Genomic DNA, 8,209 nt, shown 5'->3' with positions numbered 1-8,209 from the left:
CCTGGGCAGTATGGCACAGGCCCGTGTGAGATTTTATCATGTTATTCAGAATGGCACACAATTTAAAGCTTATGAATTGTTTATTTCTGGAATTTTCCATTTACTATTTTCAGGCTGAGGTTGACCCTGGGTAACTGAACCCACAGAAAGCGAAACTGTGGATAAAGGGGTCTACTGTATTTGTGATCACACCCCAAACTAGAAAAATCCTCAAAGTTCATCAGTGGTAAAATGGATAAATTGTTGTATAGTTATAAAATATGCTTATGTATAGCAATGGCAATGAACAAAATACCCCTCTGTGCAGCAGAATGGATGAATCTCAAGCAGAATGTTGTGTGAATAAAGCCAGATACAAAATAGTAAACACTATATGAGACTCTTTGTGTACATTTCAGTAAGATGTAAACTGGTCTTTGGTGCTAGAATTAAAATAGTGGTTATATTGGGGGAGGAAATAACTGGGGAAGGAACACAAGGGAGGCTTCTGGGGTATGGTATGGTATGAGTAAGTTTTTATTTCTTGAGCTGGGAGGTGTTTACATGGATACGCTTACTTTAAAAAATTCCTTAAGCTGTCCATTTATGAGTTGTGCACTTTTCTGTATCTATTATGCGTCAATCAACATTTAAAAGCTATAAGGACTTTTTTTTTAAAGCTCTTGGGTGAAGCTAAAGGAAAAATCTTTATTAAGAATCAGACTGCCTAAATGGCATAAGATGTGTTGAGGCTTCCACTTAACAGATGCTTTGGTTCAGTGGCCTGTCCATTCCATTATCATGTGGCCTTTCTGAACCTACCTTAGTGACCTTTGCTCAGGTGACTTAATCTTCTTAAGAAGTAGTTTCTTTAAGTATAGATTTTACTTCCATATTTAAAGCAACTGTGCTGAACAAAATAGATGGATTAATTGATGCTTTAAAATCCTATAAAAATGCTAAATCCCAGCAAATGAAATTTACATCTTAAACAATCAGTTTTCACAAGCGAGTGTATAAGCTCAGGAAGAAACAGCCTGGCAAATTCATCTGGTGTTCTGTATAAATACAATTTTAAGCTACCTTCCGTTTTTTCATGCTATGCCATCTGCCAAATGGCTCTTGGAATGGAATTTTAATCTCTAATTGCAAATATAGGGATTAAAAAGGTTACATTCAAAATGTGCTGAGAGACCAACTAACAATTCAGAAAGAAAAAAAAAGTCTCTATCTGCAGGTTTTTCTGGCATAGATGTTTTCTGGAAATGATAACCTGACACCAGGTCTTTCACAGTCAGAAGTGGAAAAGGAAAATAAAGCTGCTCCAATTGGGAGCTGTCTGAACTGCTGGACCTTGTATAAACTCCAGCTGCTTTTGACTGTGGAATCAGAGCAGGCATGGGTAACTTTACTTTTTGATTTTCTTAGAAGTGAGAGCATTATTTTAGCTGTCATTTAAACAATTAAAACAAAGAAAAGAGAATATACCACACTCTTTGCTTTGGGGGTACCTGGCATAGACTCACTGAAATGAAGACATAGAAAAAGTCACAATTGGGAATGGTAGATTCTGGACACAAAAAGCAGAAAATTCTACAAACAAATGACAAACTGATACCCATGCTTGTAAATTGGGTAGAAATTTATGAAACGATTTCCAATTATTTTTAGTTTTAATGTGTTTAATATATAGATATCCATTCTCTTCCCTTCTACACTTTCTCTTATTATTTCTTTACCAGGCCTCTGCTCCTGTGTATAATACAACATTAAAATATGCATGCCATACTTCTACCCTCCTCTGTGACCTTGTGTGTATGGTATGTCTTTCTTGGATTGCTCTTTGGACAACCAAGTCAAATCCTTTTCTATAATGACTTGACAGAGTGGACGGTCATTATGGAATAAGAATTTGTACACTTTTGAACTCTATCATAGAAACTTACACTTGATTTTATTGTCCTTCAGTTGTTCTATATGTGTATATTTTGTCTACTTAACTCCAGATGAAGGACCATGACTTCTTGTTTTATGTTCCCTAATGAAAGAGAGATTATAGGGGACTTACAAAGTCTTTAAAAAAAATCAGAAAAAGGGCTATTTACGTGTTATAGTACATAAAATTTGTGGAATATGAAAGATTATTTTTATAAAAACGTTGTAATTCCTCAGGTTTCTTGACTTTTTTGAGTGTGACACACACACATATACATACATACATATCTATGTATATATGCAAATTGTCACCCTATAATGAACTATTTGTAATGTATGGGCATATCTCCTAACATGTATTTTCCTCCCTTCCTTCCTTCCTAAAATGACCTAGAAAACCCAATGAAATTAACATTAGATTAAAACAGCTGAAATGGGAAAATATTGGAAGAAGCTCAGGCTAGAACAGCTGTGGCGAATCAACAGTAATCTTGCCTCTGAATATTAGCTGTGGTATAGACCAATTAATGAAACTTAATCAAAGCTTCTTCTTGGTAAAGGGGAAATGAGGGAAAATAGACTTCCAAAACATGTACAGCATACATATTCTTTCAGTGTGTCCGTAGCAGTTCAGAATAGCGATAGACAGTAGGAAAGGCAAGGATGGAATGCTGTGTCCACCATGATGTGAGCTTTAGTCTCTCCCATCCACAAGAGTTGACTCCAGCTGAGGAATATGATTTCCCTTTTGAAATCCAAATATTATTTAAAATTAAATGAAGAATCCCTCCAAAAGTCTAATTTGAAGCAAGGAGTACAATGTGAAAAAGTAGCTGTGAGCTCAATAGGGGTGTGGTACGCTACTTTATGTGACTTTGTTTAAAGAAAAAACAAACCTCCAAAATCCTTAATTCTCACTCCCACAAACCTATAAATCTCTCCCCTCCCAATCTTTCATGGTTTATTTGTGAAAGAGAATGAAAAAATTAAAATAGCCTTTCAAACTCTGCCATCTCTAATCAAACAAGACGGTGACAAAGATGTCAGTGAACCTTGGTAACAGCTCTTGCTTTCCAGTGCAGAATCATTTCCACATAATACCACAAACCCTAATGATCATCCCGAGTATCTGCTTGGGCAAGAGAGACTTCTTTATCCTTGGGATCATGAACTTTCATCTTTCTGTCTCTGACTAGGTTCACTGATCCGCCATTCGTTCTTCTAGCATTTCCTCAGTAGACACATTGCAATAGTATGTGGCTCTCCTTTTCCAGTCCTGTTTTTCTTGGTAGGACCACATCTTCTCCTCCTTGGACAACAAAAATGCACCCAGGGAGATTAGCTTTTTTTTTTTCACAGGTGAATTAACTCCCCAGTTGGATGTAGCATTCAGTTAACAAAATAATCAATGCTTCCTAAAATATCTTTCGAGTGTCTTATGTAAAGAAGTAATTATTCATGGTGCTTGTTAAAGAACACTAAGGCAGATTTTATTTAGGACTATCATGAAAGGTGTAGGGACTACTGCGGTGGGGTTTTCTAGGAGCAGGGAGAGATTGAACTCACTGCAGTGGGGTTTGCAGTAGGGGGAGAAACTGGGCTGCATTCTGAATATAACAAGGAAAAATGGGAATTTATAGCCAAGAAGCAGGGTGGAAAATGACTAAGGAAACAGGGGTAAGGAGGAATTCTGGCCAAACCTACCTAATAGGATTCTTTTTTTTGTTGTTTGTTTTTTTGTTTTTTTTTTTGCGGTACGCGGGCCTCTCACTGTTGTGGCCTCTCCCGTTGCGGAGCACAGGCTCCGGACGCCAGGCTCAGCGGCCAAGGCTCATGGGCCCAGCCGCTCCGCGGCATGTGGGATCTTCCCGGACCGGGGCACGAACCTGTGTCCCCTGAATCAGCAGGCGGACTCTCAACCACTGCGCCACCAGGGAAGCCCCCTAATAGGATTCTTACTAAAGGCAAGCCAGGGTGATCAGACATCACCTGGGGGGACAGTAGGAATGAGGAAAGTGATCGGATATCAAGAATGGAGGCCTCTGCGCTGGCGCCCTGGCAGGGCCGCCTCAGCCGCCGCCAGCACCACTTCCTCTCTGGAATGAGCGGGGTCTCCCGCCGCCGCTTGCCGCGCCCCCCGCCGCTGCCGCCGCATCCCGACTGTGGGCCCGCTCCGGGATCATGCCCCTGACCGCCTACTGCTACCTGCGTGTCGTGGGCAGGGGCAGCTACGGGGAGGTGACGCTCGTGAGGCACCGACGGGACGGCAGGCAGTATGTCATCAAAAAGCTGAACCTCCGAAATGCCTCCAGCCGAGAGCGGCAAGCTGCTGAACAGGAAGCTCAGCTCTTGTCTCAATTGAAGCATCCCAATATTGTCACCTACAAGGAGTCGTGGGAGGGAGGGGATGGTCTGCTGTACATCGTCATGGGCTTCTGCGAAGGAGGTGATCTGTACCGAAAGCTCAAAGAGCAGAAGGGGAGGCTTCTGTCTGAGAGTCAGGTGGTGGAATGGTTTGTTCAGATCGCTATGGCTCTGCAGTATTTACATGAAAAACACATCCTTCACCGAGATCTAAAAACTCAAAATGTCTTCCTAACAAGAAAAAACATCATCAAAGTGGGTGACCTAGGAATTGCCCGAGTCCTTGAGAACCACTGTGACATGGCTAGCACCCTCATTGGCACACCCAATTACATGAGCCCTGAATTGTTCTCAAACAAACCCTACAACTATTAAGTCTGATGTTTGGGCTCTGGGATGCTGTGTTTATGAAATGGCCACCCTGAAGCATGCTTTCAATGCAAAAGACATGAATTCTTTAGTTTATCGGATTATTGAAGGAAAGCTGCCACCAATGCCGAAAGATTACAGCCCAGAGCTGGCAGAAATAATAAGAACCATGCTGAGCAAAAGGCCTGAAGAAAGACCTTCTGTGAGGAGCATCCTAAGGCAGCCTTACATAAAGCGCCAAATATCCTTGTTTTTGGAGGCCACGAAGGCAAAAAACTCCAAAAATAATATTAAAAATGACGACTCTAAATCCAAGCCTGTGGCTACAGTGGTTTCTGGAAAGGCTGAATTAAGTCATGAAGCCGTTCCCCCTCAACCACACTCTTCTGAGGGCTCCAAGACATATGTAATGGGTGAAGACAAGTATTTGTCCCAGGAGAAACCCATAGTCATTGGCCCCTTGAAGACACCCCCACGTCTGAAAGGCCACACCTACAAACCAGACATAAGCAATACTGCAGAATCGCTAGCCACGATCAGTAGGGTGAATATTGACATCTTACCTGCAGAAAGGAGGAACTCAGTGAACAACAGCTTAGTTCAAGAGAATCAACGAAGACACTTAGATGCCTCTAATGAGCTAGAAGGTAAATGTATTATTTCTCAAGTGAAAGAGAGGCTGCAGGATAACACTAAATCCAGTGCTCAACCTGGAAACCGAATTTCCACATGGTCCATTGACTATGTCACTGGAGAAAGGAATGACCCAGTGAAGCCTCTGCAGCCCCTAAACAAAGACCAAAATTTATCAAAGGACCAGGATCAAGTTGCTGGTGAATGTGTTATAGAAAAACAGGACAGAATCCACCCAACTTTACAGCCACACAGCTCTGGGTCTGAACCTTTCCTGTCTCAACAGCGGCGGCAGAAGAAAAGAGAACATACTGAGCATAGTGAGGAAGAGAGACAGTTCCAAGAGACTCCTCCTCGTCTTTTGCCTTCTCTTTCTACTGTTGGAAAAGTGGATGTCACATCAACACAAAAAGATGCTGAAAACCAAAGTAGAGTGATCACTGGGTCTGTGAGCAGGTCGAGGAACAGTGAGATATCATCATCAAAGGACCGCCCATTATCAGCAAGAGAGAGGAGGCGACTAAAGCAGTCACAGGAAGAGATCTTCCCCTCAGGCCCTTCAGTGAGGAGAGTTTCTCTGAGTCCAGCGGGGTCAGAGAAACCACAAGAGGAAGGCCACCCTACCCCTGCTCAATGGTTGTCTTCTGACTACAGCGTTGCTCAGGAAAGGAAACTCACCCATTGTCTCTCTGAGGATGAGTTAAGTTCTTCTACAAGTTCAACTGATAAATCAAATGGGGATTCCAAGGAAGGGAAAGGTCATACAAATGAAATGAGTGACTTGGTACAATTGATGACACAGACCCTGAATTTGGACTCTAAAGAGAGCTATGAAGATCTCCTGGTACCAGAGCCAGTGTCAGAATTTAAACTTCTTCGGAAGTATCGGGACACACTGATACTTCATGGGAAAGTTGCAGAGGAGGCGGAGGAACTCCGTTTTAAAGAGCTACCTTCAGCTATCGTGCCAGGTTCTGAAAAAATCAGAAGAATAGTTGAAGTCTTGAGAGCTGATGTAATTCGGGGCCTGGGGATTCAGCTTTTAGAGCAGGTGTATGATATTTTGGAAGAGGAGGATGAATTGGAAAGAGAGGTACGTTTGCGGGAGCACATGGGTGAAAAGTATGTGACTTACAATGTGAAAGCTCACCAGTTAAAATTTTTTGAAGATAATGTAAAATTTTGAGAATTTACCTAATCTGCTGCCAGAATGAAACTATTTTCAAACGTTTTTGGCTTAAACAAAAACAAACAAACCTATAATAATGACTGGAGTCCATTCACCATCCTTATATTTTGTTGGGCCTTTTTTTACTAGAAAAAAATTGGACAGAGTAATATGAAGCAAGCTTATTACAAAAGAAAAAAACCTTTGGCTATCTTATTCTCTTTATGAGGGAAAATCTGTTGTACGACGTTTATTTGGTTACTGTTTACTGAGCCTTAAACCAACTTGATATCTAGAACTATTTTTTTTAAGGTACTTATTAGCTTGAATACAGGGATATAACATACTGGATTGGAAGTTTTATATTATACTAGAGTGACGAAAGCAATAGGAGAAATAAATGACATATATCCAGTGACACTACTTTTTACTGTTAATAACCTTAAGTAGAAGTTGATAAATTATTTTTTTTATTATTCTGGGAGTAGATTTAAAGATATGGCATTATATATAGTACTTGAGCATTGAATTCCTTTTTTTGCATATTGATGGATGTTTTAACATTTTATTTCCATTTAATATGGACCTCATTCAGGGTATACAAGAAATGAAACTAGGAGTTATTTTGGGCTAGTAAATCAATATGTTTTTACATACTGGATTTTTTTTTTTTCTTTTTAAGATTTATTTTTCCATCAGCGAAAACATTCCTTAAACGCTAATTCCTTTTCTAATTCAGCAGGTGTTAAGTAAAGTCCAGATCCTTTTAGTTATGTTGGACATATTTGTCTCCTGAAATTTGTCTTCTTATACATCAAGATATTGTCTTCCCATGTTTTAAATGTAGAATTGTATATCACATATTTTATTAGTTGTTTAATAAAGGGCAATACCCATCTAGCAAATAGTTTTTAAAAAATAAAAGTTTTGATTAGTAAAAAAAAAAAAAAAAAAAAAAAAAAGAATGGAGGATTCTGGCTAATATGACTTGACAGGAATCTTGCTAAAATGGGCTCTTAAGGACATGCCTGAGGCCAGGACCTAGATAAAAGAGCTGAACGAAACCTGACTGGAGTTTGGTCAAGGAGAGAGTCTTTGTCACTTACCACCTTAACCCAGGAGCAGATAAACTTGAATTTGAGCAGGAGTGGAGTGTGACTGGTAAGGGGTAGACATGCAGATTTCCAACTTCTGCACCTCCTTTCGTCCATGGCAGTCACTTCTGTGCATGACCAGACATTTTCTGTTTTCTTCAGCCAGTCTGCATGAAACCATAAAAGGTTTCATACCTAAATCTATAAAAATTCCTGGCTCTCACAAGCCTGTAATCTATACAAGACGTGTTGCAACTAAGATCGTTTCTTATTCTGTGATGATTTTAAAGTTCTAACAATAATCACTGACTTACCCCTAAATATCTAATATGTGCACGTGCAATGTCATTTGCAGAGTGTATATCAACTTTATTATTTATTTATTTTTTTAACCAAAAACTGCTATTCATCTTGGGAGTTCTCAAGACAGCCAAACGACATACTTTGCAAGGGAAACTTTAAAAATAATCTGCGGAGGAATTCTAGTGGTAATGCTCATCTCCTTCAAGGAAATCACAAAACACTTATAATTAGCACTTATTATTGAGTGCTAAGGCCAAAATCAAAACAAAATGAAAACACCCCCCCTTCCCCAAAGCAAAAAAAAAGAAAGCAAACACAAAGCTCAATGGTGGAGGCACTATTAAAATAATTGTTTGTCTTTAAA

The 8,209-nt window shown here is 40.0% G+C and overlaps 1 pseudogene; it reads left to right on the top strand.

Moving 5' to 3' along the window:
* The first annotated feature begins 3,957 nt into the window (after positions 1–3,957).
* On the top strand, positions 3,958–7,121 carry LOC137222139 (serine/threonine-protein kinase Nek4 pseudogene; annotated as a pseudogene).
* Positions 7,122–8,209: the final 1,088 nt, after the last annotated feature.

Source organism: Pseudorca crassidens, chromosome 3 (assembly GCF_039906515.1).
Source record: "Pseudorca crassidens isolate mPseCra1 chromosome 3, mPseCra1.hap1, whole genome shotgun sequence".
NCBI classification, from domain to species: domain Eukaryota; kingdom Metazoa; phylum Chordata; class Mammalia; order Artiodactyla; family Delphinidae; genus Pseudorca; species Pseudorca crassidens.
This window is presented reverse-complemented; position numbering and strand designations above follow the sequence as displayed.